At 40.1% G+C, this 21,328-nt stretch overlaps 1 long non-coding RNA gene across 3 annotated transcripts in view; it reads right to left on the bottom strand.

Annotated features, from left to right (window-relative positions):
* Positions 1–19,645, bottom strand: part of LOC109283468 (uncharacterized) — a 63,909-nt gene extending 44,264 nt beyond the window's left edge. Inside the window, exons 1-2 of one of the 3 annotated variants that reach the window (XR_009460031.1) lie at positions 19,220–19,645; positions 10,114–10,387 (exon numbers count right to left, since the gene is read on the bottom strand). This is a non-coding gene — a long non-coding RNA (uncharacterized LOC109283468). The remainder of the gene's footprint in view (positions 1–10,113; positions 10,388–19,219) is intronic. The other 2 variants (XR_009460039.1, XR_009460044.1) reach the window with 2 other exon arrangements.
* Positions 19,646–21,328: the final 1,683 nt, after the last annotated feature.

The following is a 21,328-nucleotide window of genomic DNA, read 5'->3' as shown; positions in this document are numbered from 1 at the left end:
ACTTGATGTATTTAATGGTTTTCAATTAGCTTAGGCAGAAAAGCTTAATAAATAAATAATAATAAATTACAAAAACCAAAGAGTACTGCACACTATAAATATGAAGCATTCAAAAAATATTTTTTTCAATTACCTGGAGGCTACAAAACAAAGTGAAACTAGAAAAGAGTGTGACTGATCCAAGACTGAAGAGCCAACATTATAATCTTGTAATTTTTAAGAAGTCAACTGAATCCCTGATTAAAGATCAAATTTTAACTGGATCATGGAATAAATAACTGAGAATCCAACGATTCAGAATTATTGGGAATCCCGGAATTAACACTTTGACATGGCAATTAAAATTTGCCAAGGAGCAGAAGTCACGCATCATTAAATCAACAGAAACACTACTTAGGCATTCTGTCACTTAGTGGAACGCACAGTTCCAAATTAGCCAGGTTCCCTATACAATAAAACGTGGGCAGTTAGGTACCTCAACATAAGATTCACAGAAATGTGAGTGGGGATCTGCTTATGCTCATCATTAGGAATTTCTGATATGCCATGCAGGATTAACTCCACCACCCACCCACCCACCCACCCACCTCAGCTAGTCAGGTGTTGAACTGAAGGGCCAGATAAAGAGCCCTATCTCTACTCAGGATTCTTAGTTGTAAACCTTCTTCTGGACTTAGGCATCTAAAGAGAGTTATATTTTTCTCATGCAGAACTGAGGAGATCATGATGACTTTATACTTGCAAGAAGATGCTTAGTGTGTTGGATGTTCATCTTGGATGTAGGAGGCATGGGTTCAAATCCTCCCTCTATCTGACTAGACCAGAAACTTTAATCTATGTCAGGCAGGACTTATAGCAATTAATGTTCTTCCATTGCCTCCACTTGTACCAGTGAGGTTTCTATCCAGGCAGGACCACTCACTATCAACACTTCCAACCAAGTCCAGGTTTGGCACTGTGGGGAATGCAGCTTGCAGGTTCCTTCCAGTGACAGCCAAGTCAGGGAGTGCCTGCTGTGCGAGTAATGCCTTCTGGTGGTGTCTCTCAGGGAACAGGCAAGAGAACTACAGGAGAAGGTGGCGAGGCCTGAAGCATCCTTCGTCATGAGGAGTAAATTTCATTGATTTAATGCTGGAGGAGACCTCTGTGACTGTGGAGGAAGAAATGCCAAAGGCAGTGAAGAGAGAAGATATGGACACCCAAGAGGGTGGAAGCTGGAGGCTTGTGACTTCTGGAAGCAAGCACAGATCTTCACCTCCACCTGCAGTGGTTTGTCTGGAGAAAGATAGCAACAGAGTGGGGAGGAAAATGTTTAATTGGTGGAGGAAGACAGGCAAGGCATCACCAAGTTGGGAAGAATCAAGATGACTGCCACCAAAAAGAAGCAAAAGGTGGCAGTGGTTGGAGGTTCCCTTCTGCAGAGAATGGAGAGAGCCATCTGCCAACATGGCCTATAATCTTGGGAGGTCTGCTGCTTGCCCAGAGCCTGCATCCAAAATGTCAGAGAGAGACTACTGAGGGTAATCTGGCCCTCTGACTATCTCAAGATGCTCATCCATGTGGACACCAACAATATTGCCAGGGGAGACCCTGAGCATATCAAAAGTGACTACAGGGCTCTAGGTGCATTCTCATTGATCCTTCTGCTGAAGGGAAAGCTCCCGGACAGGAACAGATGCATCCTGCAGATCAACACCTGACTGTGCAGATGGTGTCACCAGCAGGTCTTTAGCTTCTTTGACCATGGGATGTTTTTCCAAAAAGGATTTCTGGGAAAAGATGAGATCCAGCTGATGAAGAAAGGGAAGAGTGTCTTCACAGACAGGCTTACTACCCTAGTGAGGAGGGCTTTAAACTAGGTTCACTGGGGAATGGAAACCAAATCCCTGAGGTAAGTGTGACATTGGGAGACCTGGGGGAAGAGCAAGAAGGAGGGGGAAACAGTGGAGGTGCTCCCATACTTCCAGGGAAAAGTATAAGAACATTGCTCAGGCATGCAGGGATGAAGCCAGGAAGGCCAAAGTGCAATTGGAAATTCAGCTAGCATGGGATGGGAAGAGTAACAAGAAGGGTTTCTACAAATATGTCAGTAGCAGGAGGAGCATCTGGGAAAGTGTGGGTCCCTTACTGAATGGGAGAGGCAACCTAGTGACAGAGAATGCAGAAAAGGCTGAAGTGCTCAATGTCTTCTTCGCCTCAGTCTTCACAGGCAAGGTCAGGTCCCAGACTACTGTACCTGGAACCACAGTTTGGGGATGAGGTGAGCAGTCTTTAGTGCTAAAAGAACAGGTTATGGTCTACTTAGAAAAGTTGGACATGTACAAGTCCATGGGGCTGGATGGGATGCACCTGTGAGTGCTGAAGGAATTGATTTATGTAATTGCAGAGCCACTGGCCATAATCTTTGAAAACTCATGTTGATCAGTAGAGGTCCTGGATGATTGGAAAAGGGCAAACATAGTGCCCATATTTAAGAAAGGGGAAAAGAAGAATTCAGACCAGTCAGCCTCACCTCAGTCCCTGGAAAAAAATCATGGAGCAGATCCTCAAGGAATCCATTTCTAAGCACCTGGAGGAGAAAAGCACCTGGAGGTGATTAGCACCTGGAGGTGATTAGCAGGGATTCTGGTTTTCTCTGATTTCTCCACAGCTTTCCATGATTTAAATGAACCACCACTAATATATAGATTTGGAGTTACTTTTTAAAAATGAATATTGGGGATTTTTTTAAATCAGAGAAAATCAGGATCCCTGGTGATTAGGAAGAATCAGCATGCATTTACCAGCGGCAAACTGCCCAACCAACCTGATTGCCTTCTATGATGAGATGACTGGCTCTGTGGATGCAGGGAGACTAGTAGGTATGGTATACCTTGATTTTAGCAAGGTTTTTGATATGGTATCCCACAACATTCTGTCAGGAAAGCTAAGGAAGTAGGGGGTGGATGAATGGACTGTAAGATGGATAGAAAACTGGTTGGAGCATTGGGCTCAGATGGTAGTAATCAATGGCTCAATGTTTAGTTGGCAGCCAGTATCAAATGGAGTGCCCCAGGGGTTGGTCCCATGGCTGGTTTTGTTCAATGTCTTCATCAATGACCTGAAAGATGGCATAGAGTGCATCCTCAAGAAGTTTGCAAATGACACCAAGCTGGGGGGAGTAGTAGATATACTTGAGGGTAGGGCTAGGATTCAGAGTGACCTAGTCAAATTGAAGGATCGAGCCAAAAGGAATCTCATGAGGTTCAACAAGGACAAGTGCAAAGTCCTGCACTTAGGATAGAACAATCCCATGCACAAGTACAGGTTGGGGACAGACTGGCTGGGCATCAGCTTTGCAGAAAAGGACCTGGGGGTTACAGTGAATAATAAGCTGGATGTGAGCCAGCAGTGTGCTCTTGTTGCCAAGAAGGCTAACAGCATACTGGGCTGCATTTGTAGGAGTGTTGCCAGCCAGGCAAGGGAAGTGATTATTCCCCTCTATTCAGCACTAGTGAGGCCACATCTGGAGTACTGCGTTCAGTTTCAGGGCCTCCACTACAGAAAGGACATGGATAAATTGGAGGGAGTTGAATGGAGGGTAACAAAAATGGTTTGGGGGCTGGGGCGCCTAGCTTACAAGGAGAGGCTGAAAGAACTGGTCTTATTTACTTTAGAGAAAAGAAGACTGAGGGTGGATTTAATTGCAGTTGTTAACTACCTGAAGGGGGGCTTCAAAAGAGGATAGAACTAGCCTTTTCTCAGTGGTGGCAGATGAGAGAACAAGAACCAACAGTCTCAAGTTGCAGCAAGAGAAGTGTAAATTAGATATTAGGAGGAATATTCTCACTAGGAGGATATTAAAATACTGGAACAAGTTACCTAGAGAGATAGTGGAATCTCTATCCTTGAAGGTTTTCAAGACCTGACAGAACAAATCTATAGCTGGGCTAATCTAGTTGGGGCTGGTCCTGCTTTGAGCAGCAGGTTGGACTAGATGACCTCCTGAGGTCCCTTCCAAACCTAACTTTCTATGATTCTAATGATAAGACTGAGGCTTTGATAACTGAAAAAGATGGATTCCCACCATAAGAGAAAGGAACTAGGACTAGAATAGGAATTTAAATACTTAGATCAATGGTACTCTTGTCAAATATGCCACACATCGCTCAAAACCTATTTGTGAAAATGGTGGGAGCTAGCACCTGTTCTCTGTGAATTTGACAAGGAAGGTATACAAGTCGTCACTTCCCAATCTGTGGAATAAAGACGCAGTTGGTCAGCCAGAAGAAAAGAAAATGAAAGTGTTGAGGTGATCATATAGTTGGATGTTTGTCAGAGGCCAGCTGGGCACTGTGGGTATATTAATTTAGTTGCAGGCTGACTGAGTACTGCAACTATATTAGCCACTGGGATGTTTGGTTTGGGATCGAGGAGGTAAGGTTGGAAGGGAAGCAATATCAAGTTTCACTTATGACAGTAAAAATGAATTTTACTTATAACAGCAAAAGATATAGTTTGCACGTATAGCAGTTAATAAAAAGGTTAAGCTAATAAACAGATAACATAACAATAAAAGTTAAAAATTGGCAGTGATAATAAAAACAGACAGACAAATTAACAGAGTTCCTACTTGGTTAGCAACTTATCGATAGTCCCTCAGTGTCAGGTACATGTCCAGTTGATTCAGCAAAGTCAGGTGTCTCTGAACCATGCTGTCAGAGGGAGATACTGGGGAAAATCCCTCAGTCAGGATCTGGTCCTCACTCACACTGGGAGTAAGAGATCCGGGGGCATGGGACAGCAATTCTATTCCATCCTTCCTGCTGGTCACTTAATGTGCATGTTCTTTTATATTCTGTCTATGCTAATCTGTTGGCTTTAGAGCCATTCACAATCTTACCCTATAGCTGTTACCCTCTGGGGGTAAAAGGTGATAGAAATCATTATAATAGGTTACTGCCCAAGCTTGGGTTTACCCAATAAACAAATCACACCACATCACTTTGGGGCCTAAGATTAGCATGTTTCCACCCAAATTTAACCCACTAATGTTAATTATACCTTGTGGTTAGGTTCATTAATTTTACTAACTCTAAGCAAAACATTATTAGATTAGCTAAATTTGCAGTTTCACTTTAGTTCTCCTTTTTAAAAAGTTATGTTTGTCTCATGATCAGTGCAAACAGTTATATATATATATCATTACGGGTTATACTCCAGACAGGCTTGAAACCTTTACAGGAAACAGTTTCATAATGTGCCTTCTATCAGATACCTTCAAAAAGCAGATTTCTTTTTGCTAAAGTTGTTCATTAACCCTTTTGGTTCTAGTCATTACAGATGTTCTGTGATCAGAAAAAAAAGAAAGTAATAATAGGCTTGATGCAAGTTTCTCCAATGAGAAACTTCACAAGTTGAGGGAAATCTTGGGTATGTGGATATGGGCTTGTCCTCTGAAGACCTGGGAAGACTTCTTGCAGTGATAGAAGAAAGACCACAAAGACTAAAGACTAAATTAAGACCAAAGGCACAGTACCAAGGCAAGATATTGGTGTCAATCTGCAAAAGAACCTGACTGATGATCACAAGCTTTGGCAGAACACTATACAATTTGCTGGCCAAGAGTCAGGAAGAGTGGTAAAGAACAGGCAAAAGATAACTTGACCCCACATCTCCTGGCTTGTAAGTGACTGTGCCCTAACCAACAGGCTATATGGTATTGTTGGGTAGTGTTTTCTTAGTCTCTCCTGCTGATATTGTCCCACTTTGTTTGCACTTATAGGAGAGTGACTGTATAGCTTGGCAGAACTTGAGCTTCTCACAACCCTTGTTAGCATCTAACTACTGGCTACAGGAGGTAAGGTGGACACTACTGTATCTTTGGCACAGCTTCCTTCTTCTCATGCTGGTGTGGAATTCATTGTGCTCCAAGAATACTGGTATATTAAGCCATACAGGTCAGAGAGAGAGGGGAAAATTGATTTTGTGAATCCCACCAGAGCTTAGATGCAACCAAGCCTTAACATTTTTGTAAAACGTGGGTAGTTGTGCACCTGCCCAGCTGTGGAACTGTAGGTATTTAGGAGGCTTTTCGTGCCTACAAAGTTATCCAAGGTATAAAGTTATATGGAATACTGTATGTGTGGCTTCTATGTGTTGAATATAGGTATCTAAAAGCATTTAGACATGTGAGTCTTCTTTCGAATCTAGCCCCCAGAAATCAAATATGGAGTCAAGCAAGAATGTTACATGGAATTATACATACTGTAACAACCAGAACATTGCTTCAAATATGGGGAAAGGTTCAGGAAATGCTACAGATGATAAGATATTGCAATTTGCAGTGGATGTACAGCATAGATAAAGAGGGAGATGGCAGAACCATTAGCTCAAAGGAATTTTTCATAGTTACAGAAAAAAAGGACTTAAACTTTTAAAAATAACAATACTAATGCTGCCTTACAACTATAGAATTGATATTTCAAGGAATGCCACTACTCCAATATTCTAGCATATTGAACACTGCTAGAAAATTTATTTAAGAGGTTGATTTTAAGTTTTTGGAATTAGGTGTTACGTGTTAATAAATATTGGGAATTCTAGCTGTAAGTCACATAGCTTTGAAGCCAAAAAGGTGCAGGGAGCACAAATATAGGAGGATAGATAGTAAGGAAAACTTATAACTATAATAACTTCCAGTATTGGTGAGAGCAACCATATATTAAATCTGTACCTAATCCACCTAGGAATTTCAGGTGAAACAACTGAAATTTTGTATATTAAGGCAGAGAGTCAGAAAAAAAAACAAGAACTTGAAGTAGCTGTACAGGATGTGGAACTGGATATTACTGAACTAACAAAAATGTGGTGGAGTAGAAATCATGACTGGAACAAAGGTGACAAAGGTTACACATTGCTCAGAGAAGGTAGACCTAAGAAGATGAGAGTGGGAAATATGCATCAATACTACACTCAACTGTAAAGAAATGAGAGACAAGATAGATCAAACAGAATGGTTTGGTTTGGGTCACATTAGGAAAGGAGTATAAAAGAGAATTTAATCAGTAATTATGTAATATTTCTATTCATGACCATAAAATAAAAAGTATGTGCTTGTAAAATCTGCAAGTGATATAAATTTTAGTACAAGAGAAGATCAGAATACTTTTGAGAGACCTTGGGTCACATTTGGGGTGACCTTAAAAAATTGAATAATGGAAGCAAAAATAAATGTAAACATAAGTTGCAAGATGTTTTTCTTTTTAAACAAAGTGGTACCACTTTAGTTGGAAATGACAGAAAGAGGAAAAAAAATAGAGTGTATACGTTGTTCATAGGGTGACAGTGAGCCACAGAGGTGATCTAACCACGGGAAAATTAAAAGCAATGTGTTGGGTGAGGTTTTTTCCAGCAGAGATAAGTATGTATAAGGCACTGTATGAGGACTAGTGATTGCTCATGTGGAATACTATGTGTAATTTTGGTCACTCATGCTCAAGAAAAGTGAATGCAATGCAATTCATAAGTATAAGGATAATCAGATTAGTAGATATCCTATCCTGATAGAAGAAATTAAAATAACTTTAGCATAGGAAAATGAAGGCTGAAAGACATCTGATTGGTATTTATTTACATTTTGGGAATGAGGTGAACACCAGAGAGAAGATAACTAGTTAAACAAATGGACAATATAATGCATGAACACAAACATATACATTTGCAATGGATAAATAAAATTCAGAATTAGAAGTGTTTTAACCATCAGAGCAGTGAGGTTTGGTAATATTCTTCCCACAAGATTAGGAGCAAAAAAACTAACTAGACTTAAGGTGGAGCTTGATCAATTTATGCAGAGGATTATGTAATATGGTGTTTTTGTTTGCAAGGACTAAACTCAATGATGCAATGGATCCCTTTCAGTTCTACCTCAAATGTAATTTAAAAAATGTCTTCATAGCCTTAGTCCTCCATTTGTTACCTAACACCACAGAGCAAGTCCAGAATGGTGTACCAAATTGCCTTTAACCCACCTTTGTTCTCTCTCCATCCTATGCAGTCTGGGCACAATTCCAGTATACTGTCATAAATTTAGTAACCTGAAGGCTTCTGTAATTTATAGCAGTTTAAGAGGACTTCAAGCAATCTGTTATGGGCAGTAATAGGGCATGGCATAAGGATTTCCCAACCACACTGTTTCACCATGCTGGCTACTAAAGATAGATATTGAAACTGCTACATCATCCTTTTGTCAAAACTGATACATCTACATTAGATTGACCTTCTTGAGGCAAATCAAGCTTCTATCAGACCTGCTTTGTGCTGTCAACATAAAAGAAAGTATGACCATCATACATAAGATCCGTTTGTCAATTTTGAGAAATGCCTAAAACAAACTTAACATGCTAAATAAACTAATGAATAATAATAATAATAATAAAATAGCAAACAAACAGACAAACCCTGTATGTATGTACATTACGTTTGTACTTCTTGTAGCTTTGAATTCCACCATTTACTTTATGACAAGTAAAACTTCACATTAGATTTTTTGTACATCCGTATGCTGTAAAACAATGTGAACTGACAAGTTTTTAAGAGAATCCTGATGCTGTGAGTGGAACACATCAAGAAGTCTATAGCAAATAACTGTTTCATTTTGTCAGGAGCAATATTTTCTGAATTGTTGGTCCACATTTTTTGTTTAGTCTAGAGAAACCCCTAGGATATACTCCCAGAACACATTTCATGAATAATTCAAATCTACTAATTTTGGTTCTGAAATTAAATCCACAACATCAAGTATTCTCTCCTACACTCAGATATGTTTTTTTCCACTGTTGTTCATTATTACTGTAGTTGATTGAGCTACAAAAGGTTTATGTTCTAGTTTCTTTCAAAACATCTTTTAAATTCACACCTTTTAAAGAGGGTCCTGTAATCCTGCCTCCCACATGTACATAATCTTATGCATTCTCTTAATATGTAATCTGATTAGGTAGTCTATGAAGGTGCATCTACCCTGCCTTCCAACTGACTTCAGACTATCATAGATAATCATCTTTCCCATATACAGACCACCTAACCCCACACACAAACCATCCTGTCCATGAAATCCCCTCTACTTTAAATTATTTTTTAGGAAAAGAGATAGACAATCATATCCATTCTCTAACTTTTTCAAGGCAAGGCTAAAAAAAACTAGATAAATTAAGCTTCTTTCACTATTTGTGATCAAGCATGGGAGAAGAGGGGGGCAGAATATGGGCCCCTCAAAACAGGTTAATCAAACTAGAGAAATGAATGATAAGAATCAGATATTTAATTGATACAAGCCTTACTATTTATAACAAGTGTACATAAATTCCTGCCACCGCTCCTGAACACAGTACAAGCCAGCATCATTGGACTGTCTCCTTTCTCAGACATCTCTGTCTTGCAAACAAGTAGATATGTACCTACATCTCAATCTCCTAGCACTATCCTCATGACTGTTTTCATTTTCAAGAAGTAGGATTTGTTTGGTAACATCTTTTATTAGATCAGTTCTATGGGTGGGAGATGTATTAGCTTTTGCACATTTAGATGCCCATCTTCAGTTCCACAGAAAGTAACTTTGTGCTTGAAATCTTGTCTAGTAAAAGACCAACCAATCTCCTTGTATATTTTCTGGACCATAGTGGCTAGAACAATGCTCCCTCATTTTCTACAAGGTTTCTGTTGCTCTCTCACAAGTGGAGAGCAATCTCCTAGCCCTTGGGTCTGCAGTTAGGACCTACTTTAGCTCTAAAAACTTTGCTTGGAATTTCCTTGTATTCATTAGTAACCTGTTGTTGTTCCACTTATCACCATATAAAGGATCATTTAAGTGTTCTTTCCAATTTGAAACAAAGAACCTTAACACACCATTTAGCTGTAAGTAGGTCTGTGATAGATCTCAGGATAAAGATCTGCTTTATGGCATCCATTGACATCTTCTGGCATTACAGGGACATGTGAATGGAGCAAAATGGGCAAAAAGAACTTCAGGGCTAGGTAAAGATGGATGAAAATCTGAAGCCTGAATCTATTCAGTCTTTGCAGGTTAGTCTAACATGCACAGATTACATTGAACAGATGTGAATAGACATTTACCTTTGATTCTGGAAATGCGGTTCAAGGCAGAACCCCTGGGGTGGGGTGGGGTGTGGGGGGGTGCTAGAGCATGGCTCTACTGGCTGTGTCTTCACTTCCTCTTCCTGATACCCTGGAGGTCTCTGGGATTTGCAATCCAGAATTACAGCATCGGGACTCTGCAGGTTGCTCATCACTTCCTCTTCATGCTTCCAGGTGCCTCTGGGATCTGTAGTCCACAGTTGCAGCCATCAGATGCTCAGAGACTATGATTTAACTTGAATCGTGGAAGAGCCTAGGATAGAAGTTTCATAAACTGGTTTGACCCAAATCATATAAGTCTGATACTACATTCAACCAGGTTTATCTTAAACCAGTTTCAGCCATTATGAAACTGATTTATGTGCACTGGGTTTCTGTTCTGTTACAGATTTTAACCAGTTCCTGATCACTTAAACTGGTTTAGGTGTAACTTCTGTCCCTAGCCCAGAGGACTGGCGAGCAGGGACCTGACTAGGAGCTACAGCTGTGAGTTGTCAGTAGAGAGCTGGTAAGCCAGAACAAGCTTCTATCCCCGCTCTAGATAGGGCTGGATTGGAGGGATGGGTGGATGGGGACTAGGCAGTGAAATGGGAGGTGGCGAGGCAATGGGTGGGAATGGCAGCAACGGGGCTGGGTGGTGAAATGAAGAAAGTCAATCACTGAAGCCACTAAAGGATAAAATAAAAAGAAATAAAAAAGAAAAGAAATAGAATCACAGAAAATTAGAGTTGGAGGCGACCTCAGAATAACAGAAGAGGAATATAGTGACAAGAGATGGGGAAAAAGCAGATGAGCAAGTAAGAACCACATAATATCTTAATCTGCCATTGTTTTTAATATCTTTTTTTTTCTTGGAACAACTGCTAGAGGTTAATGGCCAAATTCATATTTTTGGGGGGACAGGTACTGTATATACATGTGTGTGTGTGTGTATATACATATACATATATATATATATATATATATACAACCTGCCTGATTCCCACTGGGGTATCTGAGAACCAGAATGATGTAGTGTGCATACTGTAGTGATGGACTACTTGTAAGTGTATCTATTCAAGTACTTGTAACTTATAATAATTATACACGGCCCTTAGGCTTCAATATGAGCGACTCAGTCTAATCTAAAAACTAAATTTAGTTCTATAGTGGGTAAATCCAGAAAATTGGGTTCCATAGCTTTGGGGAAGTTCCCCTGTGCTAAATACATTCTGAAATTGCTCTTATAAAGTGGAATCATATGTGCTAGTAACACAGCTGCATCATTCCACAGCTTTTCAGTTTGACAGCTCAAAATGATTATTTCAAATGGTGCAGACATTTATCATCTTTAAATCTGCAAACAATTTGACAATATTTAGATTTTTAATATTTTGATCATGGTTGTGATGATCGCTAATAATTTGTGATAAGGAATAGCTTTTAGAATTAGTTAATATTAATGTCTAACATTATATATATTCTATAGACCAAATCCTTAGATGCAGCTGAGGAATGATCAACAGGTCAGAAAAGGAGGCAAAAAGGTTCTGTACTAGAACCCTGTCTCAGGATGTCACTAAACTCCTGCTATTTTTTTCCAGTGTTGCTGGTTATTAGGGAGCTGAGGTTCACCAAGAGATTCCTGATAACTTCTTATTCTCCTGACTCCATCCTTATGTGAGCAACCAACAACTGAAATGACAGAGAAAATGCTAAGGAATTTATTTTATACCATCAGAGGTAGCAATTAGATGTTCTTCATATCATTATAAAAAGATATTTCATTACAAGGTGGTACACATTTTCTATAGGCTTACAAAACTCTTTGCACATGATGCCCTTTATGCCATAGAAATTTAGTTTCCATTAAAATTCATAAGTATTACATTGTCTTTATTCAGTTTTAATTAGTTCTGTACTACAGAAGTAATAGGTTAAATCAGCTGTTTTGGTAGGTGTGCCCAGAGAATAATCAGGTATTAGGAATTTGGAATCTAGGATAATTTTTACACATGCAAGTGCCACAGCACCAGGCACTTTGAAAATCTCCTGGTGCTGCAACACTTGCAGTTGTATAAGTGGTGAAATGCACTGCAGCATGAAGAAAATGGTGGCAGTGCACTTTTGAACTAAAATACCTCGGAGGTGCTTTAGGTGCACCACTACCATTTTCTCTGCACTGATGTCCATTTCACCGCTTATACAACCACAAGCGGTAGATCTTTGGCACATCCAAGAACTAAAAGGTATGTGTGCAAATGCCCTAGGTTGCTACAAATATGGGCTCCAGTCCAGCAAGGTATCCACAGGCATAACAACCAGAAACAGTCTCCTGGGCAGCATGGATTGGGCTGGCTTTGGCAGTGGAGCTCACTGGCTACTCTGCTTTCCCTTCTGACTGACTTCAGTCTAAACACAACAAATTACCTATATCATTGACTTCATGGGGATTTTCTTGGGTATCATGATAGATTGAAGCACATGTTCAAATACCCCCATTTGTGCACCATGCACCTGGCAATGCATTTGTTCTTGTATGTTGCTTTGTGCTCTAAGAGTCATTAGGGGCTTATTTGGATTTTGGTAGGATTTAGATCCGTAAGTCCTAAATGCAATTCAAATTGTCCTAGCACAAACACCTTTAAAGTATTATGCACCTAAATCCACTTGATACCTTTATTTCAGATTGTAAAGGTCCTTAGATGCTTGTGCATGAGCAAAAGTTACCTGAAGCACACACTTTAAGGGCTAAACCTTACAGTTCAGAGTTATTCAAGCTATTTCCAGACAGTATCAGGGAATTAAGTCCCAAACAGAGATCATGCTGTTAAGCAGACAAAATGACAGTTAACTCAAACTGAAAGCACTGGATTCTGTGCTGAACTGCTGCTGCCAGTAACCTTTTCCCCATTATCTTTTTGGGTACAGTATTTATTGAGTGAGTGGGAAACCTGGGTTTCAAGCCCACATCATTTTAAAGAACACAAAAGCCAGACCTCCCATTTCACAAGAGACAGCCATTAGGATATTGCTGGGACTATATACTCTCCACACCGCTTCTTGAAACTAGCCCATTAGAAAGACACTGGGGAAAGATTCTTGGGTCCAGGAGGTGAGAAAGGAGCCTTGTGTTCTACCCTGGAAAGTACTAGTTCTTGTCTATGCATTTTACATGCTGCCATCATTCGTTAAAAACAACAACAGCAAAAACCCACAGAAAAGTCTTGCACTAGGAACTGAAAGTTCAGGTTCCCATTCTCTCAGGTTACAGGGGGCTATGTCTCCCACATCCCACATCTGACAACTAGGCTGCTGGACAACTTATGGAAATAGTACCACCGGCATCACCACCATCACTTATTCTGAATCCCTTATCCTCAGAAACTCAGCCTGTGGTGATCTCAGAAGAAGAACTTGGTGTTGTAAGATGCCTATAAATAAAATGCATAATGGATAGCCTGAGGTTTCAGCACTTCCCAGTGCCTATGTTTGCATACTCCAGGCTTTCTGAATCAAGACTTGGCACACTGCTTCATTTTCTCCATACTGGGTGCATCTACACATGTGCCAGACTGCACATTTGTTACTGTGTAATGATTTAGTACTTCCTTAAGTAAGGACTAAATGACTGCTCAGCAATCAGTGTTACTGTGCGGTTCCAATGCTGCACAGGTTTTTTCCCATGCTACTACACAGTAGCAATGAGGTACTATACAGTAGCTTGTTACTACTGTGCAGTAGCATCGGCATCACAGTTCATGCCCGCTGATGCTACGTTGCCATAGCAATGAGCTACACTAATGTAGCTCATTGCTACGGCGACGTAACAACTTATGTGGACACACCCACAGAGTACCAACAGGAAATCTGAAACTCTTTTAGCATATTTGAAATCTCTGCACTCTCTCTCTCTCTCTGGGGATGCTAAAGGCCTATCTTGAACTTTCCTACAGGGTCCATTTGCCCATCTAAAGAATAGGCACCTTGCCGTAAGTGCTGGAGAATCTAGGTAATACATAATTTAATGCAGCATGCATATACACATTCAGTTAAAGAAGCAACTGAATGAATTATCTAAAACCAAGCTAAATTAGTTATGCAAGGAGAGAATGAAATTACTTTCGGTGTGAGAAAATTAAAATGCATGTCACAGTGTAATGTAACAATGATTTGTTAATTAATAAAACAAGAGAAAATATTGTAATTAAATTAAGACCTACCAAAAACAAAAAATGTATATTGGTTAATCTCATGTAACTGTAGATGATCAAAGGCTGACTATTCTGACGTGCTGTGATTTTGAAGAGGAGAATTCCATTGTCATCAGCAGAATCACTGAATAATGGGAATGATGCAGCACTTAAGTTAATTGCAGTTATTTGGAATTGGTGTCACCATCATTGTGGAACTCTGTCTTAAAGTATGCCTTCCCTGCAGGCTTGACATTTATTGTTTTCCAAACTCCTCTGTCATCCATACAGGCAACCTTTAAGTTCATGCTTAGGGCTGTAATGAATCCATGCCAGAATACTTGTCTGAGGATGGTAGGCAAAATGCATGCTAAACTATGAACTGTGTTCATAACCACTTTTTTGTAGTATTAAACATGAAAAAAACAGGTATCTGGGCTCATGATAATATAGTCCTCCCCTGCTATTCCCAGGATTTCCAGTACCTCTTTGTTTTGCCCGTCTATCTGCTCCCTTCTCTCTTGATTTTTTTGTACCTGAAATTCTGTCTTAATGTACATACATATTTGGCATTTAACCATTCCTTTCATAACTATGGACCTACTCAACTCATAATTTTGCAGAAATCAAGAAATTGGTTATTGTCCACAAAATCCATGGGGAAAAAAACCCTTACTAAAAATAAAATACTGGCTTGGCAGTGGACGCCAGTGGTCCTCATGGCCACTGTTGCCTGACTGTGCATCCTGCTGTGGGTGACAAGGCTGATGGCATGAAGGGGACCAGCCAAGATATCTGCTGCTCCCACCTCTTACCACTGATTGCCTGAGAGGGCTGCCTGTCACATGGTTCTGCTTATCTCCAATGATCAGTGGTGATGGGCAAGGCTGTATGACAGACAGCCCTCTCAGCCAAACAGTGGGAAGGGGCAGAGGCCACTGAGGCCCCTTGGCCAATCAGAGGCATGCAATAAGCCCATGAACCTGGTGGCTGGCCCTGTTATCTACCCACACAATTGGCTGCCTGTCTCCTTGATTTGGGTAGGTCTCTATTCATGAGGCCTACTCCAGGTTCTTCATAGGTCAGCCCATCTTTGTTCAGCAGAAAGATATCTACCATCCAACATGTTCATAGCTGGTCAAAGGACCACACCAAAGTTCTAGGTAACCTGTAGTGCAACAATAGGATAGGTCATGATTTTGAAAGGAAACTCCCCAAATACTCCATTTTCTGAGATCCTCCAAGACACAAGGCTGATCTTTAGATCAGAGGAATGGGGATAAGGACCCCCAGTGAAACTACCAAGGGAGACCATGATAAAGCAATGAGTAGGGTCCCAGGAACAACTTGTGGAGATGGAGCAGTTTGCACACTTGGAATCATATTTCTCTAAGTGAATTTTTTAATGACCAAGTCAGGGATAACCCACAGGGAAACCAATACACAGCCATCTCTTAGAAAAGACTTCATCATAACAGAGAAGGGATTTGGGGATTATGACTAGTAAAGATATTGTTCTCAAAGATATTGCATGGATTGGAGTGGGTTCATATTTGCCTGGGGGTAAAAGTCACAATGTTCACATTTCTCTGGCAACCTGTTCCATTCACTCTTCCCCACTATTGCAAGTGACTGAAAATGTATTTCCATATAAGGAAATAAATTTGACACAATCTTGTCCCATATGCAAGAAACCAATTCCCAGAGATGCTGTGGTATTAAAGAGCTTGGGATACATCCACAACAGCCACAGCACCAGACAAGTGTATCTGCAGAGTTAGTGTACACATGGTACCATAGAGTATGGCTTTATGTGTGCACATATGTACATGTATGTGTGTTCATGTGGTTTTGCAATGGAACCTATGGAGGCAAAAATGACTAACCAGTATCCATGTTCATGTAAGCCAGCAGTTGTATGCTACAATGTTAACATACCATTAGGTACTCAGATATATGCTTTATTATGAATGCTGAGAAAGCAGTGCAAGAATTAAGATACATGAATAAGAAATTATCTTTAAAAAACAATACACATGTTTGTACTTGAATCCAAAATGAGGGGCTTTTCCTCCCATGTGTAGTAGTAAAGAGCTAAAGCACAGTAATAAAGTGCTACTGCATAATAAGCATTACTAGGTAATTGTGCTGGTACACTACTGTTCAGTAACACCAGTTACTGTAAAGTCATCTAGTACTTGTTTATGCAAGTACTAAATGACTGTGCAGTAACAACTGCACAATGGGCATCTCATGTAGATGCACCCAGTGAGGTCTACTTTGGTCAGCTGGGTCTCTGTGTGATTTGTATATGACTGTGGTATTAATCCATTGTGATTATTATTATTAATGATTGTTTTTTTATTGTGGTATTAATCCAAACTTCAGCAAGGCCTACAGATACAACTAATCCCTAGCATGGGAATAAGACTCTGTACTACAATGCTTATACCATAGTTGAATGTATAAATCCTTATATACATAGTGAACATTATTTTTAGGAGAAGTATCTGATGGACTGCTTGCACAGCATGTCAATTTTATGAAAAAAAAACCTTTAATTTTCCCGATCCTGTCACCTACAACTTAACAAATAATTTATTCATAGAATTTTACTTCCTCTCTGTCTGTAAATTGCATGCAAAAATTGTGAAATTCTAAAATTCAACTACTTACAAACTTTCACAGGAAATAAATCTCAGTCTACAGATTGTTTACCATACATAGTCTAACAAAACTGATGAGTTACATTTATCACATGGTTTCTTTTTCCTCTGTGACCGGATAACTTATCATGACCAAAAAACAACCTCAATTTCAAATTGATTATAAAGGTACATCCACTTTTTGTGCTTCTTGTGCACCTAATTGGAGATGCTATGTTACAGTATTTCCATTACAAACATTATCAGCTAAAGAAAACACTAATGCTTTTCTTAAAGTCAGTGGAAGGAGTCTAACTGGTCTTAATTTATCTATGAAAACAGTGAACAAGGAAGGTATTGAAATTGAGAATAAAGAATAAAAGAAACAATAAAGGGGGGGGGCATAGACTGCTAATTAAAAAATGGTTCTTTAACTCAACTCTATATCCAACAGTGGATCTTGGGTTTTGAAAGCTGGGGGTGGAGTGGGGGGGGGGAGGGCGAGAGAGGGGGAGGAAGTGCTTCCCATCAGGATTGGGCTCTTGGCCTCCAGGGCCAGGACATGTCAGGTGCCATGAGTTTCCCACCTGGCTCTAAAGGGGGGAGGCAGTCCAGCTCTAGTAATATTGGGCCTTTGATATCTATGATTGGCAGGACTGGACAAGGCAATCAAAGGGAGTGTAACCATACCACCTTAAGCTCCTTCATGGATCTGCCCTTTGTATATCAATCCTTTAGCCACCCCACATTAACAATAAAAATATTTGAAAATTATCTTCAACATCAGAAAATGTTTTGTATTTGTTGTGCCTCTGGAAAACCCATGTAGACTTGAGCATCTAGTAATACAAAGACAGTGTTAATGTACCTTAACTAGAACCTTACATTTCTGGCTACCTTGTGTCCCTAGAGCAGCATAAAGTACAGGGAGTGTTTTACTGAATCTGGCCCATACATTCATTAGAGAGTAGGCTTTTTCTTTATACATTTTAGAATCATCCCAGAGAATTCTAAAACTGCAATTACATTCCCTATTCTTTTATGCATGACTTTGAAAATTGCATGCTGTTATTTACTAATGTATTTTATAGGGCTGTTCCATTAAAGCATCTGCAATAGGTATGCAGGACTGAATCCTATTTTAACGCCACATGCCTAAGTGGTACTTAACATAGCTTCATAACAATAATTTTTTGCACTTCTGCATAGTTTGGATTTCTCCTAGCTGTGCAGTTATAGTGCAGCCTACTGAAGATGGCTGCATGTGTGCCTGGGGGAAGAACTGTCCAGACATATCTGTAATACTTCGTAAATCCTAGAGCTTTAGTTACAGAAAAGTTTTGAGTAAGGGGTGTTTGTTACCGAAAGGAGGATGACCCTCCTAACTTTTGGCCTACATGCCAAGTTGTTAGGATACTTGGCCAGGAGGAACCCTAGGCTCTAGCCCTCCCCCCCCCCCCAGGGGTTTAATCCTGAACCTCCTGCTTCCCAGCAATGTACTCTAGTCCAGCATTTCTCAACCTGTGGGTCACAACCCAAAAGTGGGTCACAAGAACACAGTAAAGGGTTACAGGAAGATCCCAGGGAATCACAGTTTTCCCATGCAGGCTGCAATGCTGACAGCCTGCATGGAGCTCACACACAGCTGGGGCTGTGGTGAACATGCAGCATTTGAAAGCAGCCCAAGGAGCCAGAGATGGAGGGAGGGGCTGGATGCAGCAGCCAGAGGAGGGGAGAGAGGGTGAGAGAGAGAAACTGTGTGGGTCAGGGCCAGGGGGTTGCTGGCTGCAGCAAGCTGATAATTATGCTAATGGGTCCTAGTGTGAAAAAGGTTGAGAACCATTGCTATAATCAATAGGCCATGGATTCAGCATTAACAGGCCTCCTCTCTAGATGTCCTCTTAAAGCTGGCTCATTGGCAGCCAGGAAGAAAACATGGGAGCAGGAAAAAGCAAGCACAACAAGAGGCAGGGTTACTCAGTGAGATGGATGCTATTTCACAATGGAGGGGCTCAAAGTTATGGAAATGAATAGGGCCCAGGCTAGTCCAGGACTGTTTATCTATTGAGTAGTAATGTTCACACCACTGACCAGCAGATAGTGCTTAGGGATCATTAAAGAACAATGAACCCTTAAATAGAACGTGAAATATGAACACAGACCACTCAAGTGTCCTAAAATCAGAGTCTAACTTTATTAGTAGAAAAAGTATTATCTTAGCAGTTTCTATATTCAGAGAGAGAAAAACACTTAGTACAATGATCTCACCCAATCCCAGATGTTACTTTGCTTCACAGAAAAGACAGCCACTCAGTTCCTGAAGCAAAGGGTGTATTGTTGGCTGGGCCGATCCAGACAGGTGTTGAAAGCTGGATTTGTGATGAAAATCATGATGATAACGACAACACACTTAACTTTCTCGCTCCCCGCTTTTATGCTTTTCTTTAACTTGACTCCTTTGATGACTCCTTGCTTTCAGATTGGTCTTTCTGCAGTTAGCATATTGCCCATAATTTATCCTCTCAGCGTATTCCTTTGTTCAACCCATTACAAGCACAACTTTTAATTTGGCCTTTTTCCAGGGTCTTACTTTAAGGATTGTCCATTGGTCTGCTTTATCACCTTTCATTAACATATCCAACCATTTCATCCCTCTGATTCAGCTGGTTAGTGCCAAGTTCAGTTAATTTCAGCTAGTAACAAAACTATTTCTATGTTGTGTTAGAAAAACTTCTCAGTGATAGAAAAGGGAAAGAAACATCATGCGAGCAAACTCAAGGCCAAAAGCTGCTTGCAAGAAACAAGGCTAGCTGGTATTGCAAACACCAGCAAAATGAAAAGTTCAGATAACAATGAGGGTATACAGAACGTTAGACTGAATATAAAAGAAAACTTTAAACAATACTATAATTCATCACTCTATAAACAGGTGCAACTTTAAAGCATATAATACGACAAACTACCCTAACAGTAAATATAAGGTGCAATGCCAGCTTCAAGAGCAGGACTTGAAAGCACTTTGAGCATTGTCTTGGTCATGCTTTGGTAGTTGGAGAACTTTAATAAGAAGTACAAGATACAGGCTTAAACTTACTCTAGAGTCTTTTGCTCTCTGGGCAAGCTGCCTAAGCAACTGGGTAAAAGATGAGGGACCACCACCATTGTGCTTTCTGTACGTGTGGAGGTAGGGGTGATTCTATTCCACCATGGGTACAAATAATGGAATCTGGACAGTGCCAACTTTCATTCCACAAATACATAAGTATCACCTATACATGGGAAGGTAAAATAAGATTTAATTTGTAATACAGATACTAACAAGAGAGAATTTGTTCAGATCTTTTAACAGTGAAACAACCTGAAACCAACAGTGGCCATCCTAAAATCCAGGAGAGAGAATAGTAGAGGGGAAAAATGATGACACGAGAACAAATTACTAGAAACTGGCCATGAATAAATTTTTGCCTGGAAATTAGAATATTTCTAGCTACTGGACAATGGAGGTTGGAACAGCTTTCAGTTGGAATAATGAGAGCAAGTAATATAACTAGTTTTAAAATGAAGGATGGTAAGTTAATAGATGATCCAGCGGTCTGTCATAGCAAGGGACTAAACTCAGTCATCCACAGAGCCCCTTTCTAGTCCCAGATCCATCTAAGACTTGTTGGTTGTTTTGTTTTTGTTTTTTTTAATTATGATTTTCATGGTTATATTTCCATTTTATTTCTGCACCACTTACCTTTACAGAGTTATAGGTCAAAATAGGATCTGATTAACAATACTGACATGATCAGCTATGTAGAAGGGATTAAATATTTTAATATATTGTCAAAATGTCTTATGAAACATTTTGACAAAAATGCAAAATGCTAATCCAACGTGACCTTCCTTTTGACAGGCTTAAGAAATAACTGAAACCTGATTTGATGGAATACTTTGTGTCCACCTCTGATCAGTGCACAATTAAAGTGTCCCCCTGCTGCCTTTATTCAGGATTTATAAAAGCTCATTACACTCTACGTGTTTTCCATGTCAATCAACATTTTTCTGGAATTACTAAAAAACAGTTAATTTGCTCTGAGATTTCCAACCATTCAGAATGCATAAGGGAGTTGAAGCTCAAAGGCCACTGACAGACATTCATTTAACGGCACAATGGGATATGATCCCTGATCTGAACAATTGCTCCTCATGTCTTGTCACACTCTCATGGAAGGAGATGCAATTGTGGTATTGGGGATTAGATCCAAATTGCACCTTTAAGTGAATGTCTGTCAGTGGCCTGTGAGTTTCATGGCCTATTGCTGGATCATGATCCTGGGCTCCTTCTGCCCCAGCAAATATACCTGTTACCAGGAGCACCAGTCTTGATCAGTG

Source organism: Alligator mississippiensis, chromosome 1 (assembly GCF_030867095.1).
Source record: "Alligator mississippiensis isolate rAllMis1 chromosome 1, rAllMis1, whole genome shotgun sequence".
NCBI classification, from domain to species: Eukaryota; Metazoa; Chordata; order Crocodylia; family Alligatoridae; genus Alligator; species Alligator mississippiensis.
This window is presented reverse-complemented; position numbering and strand designations above follow the sequence as displayed.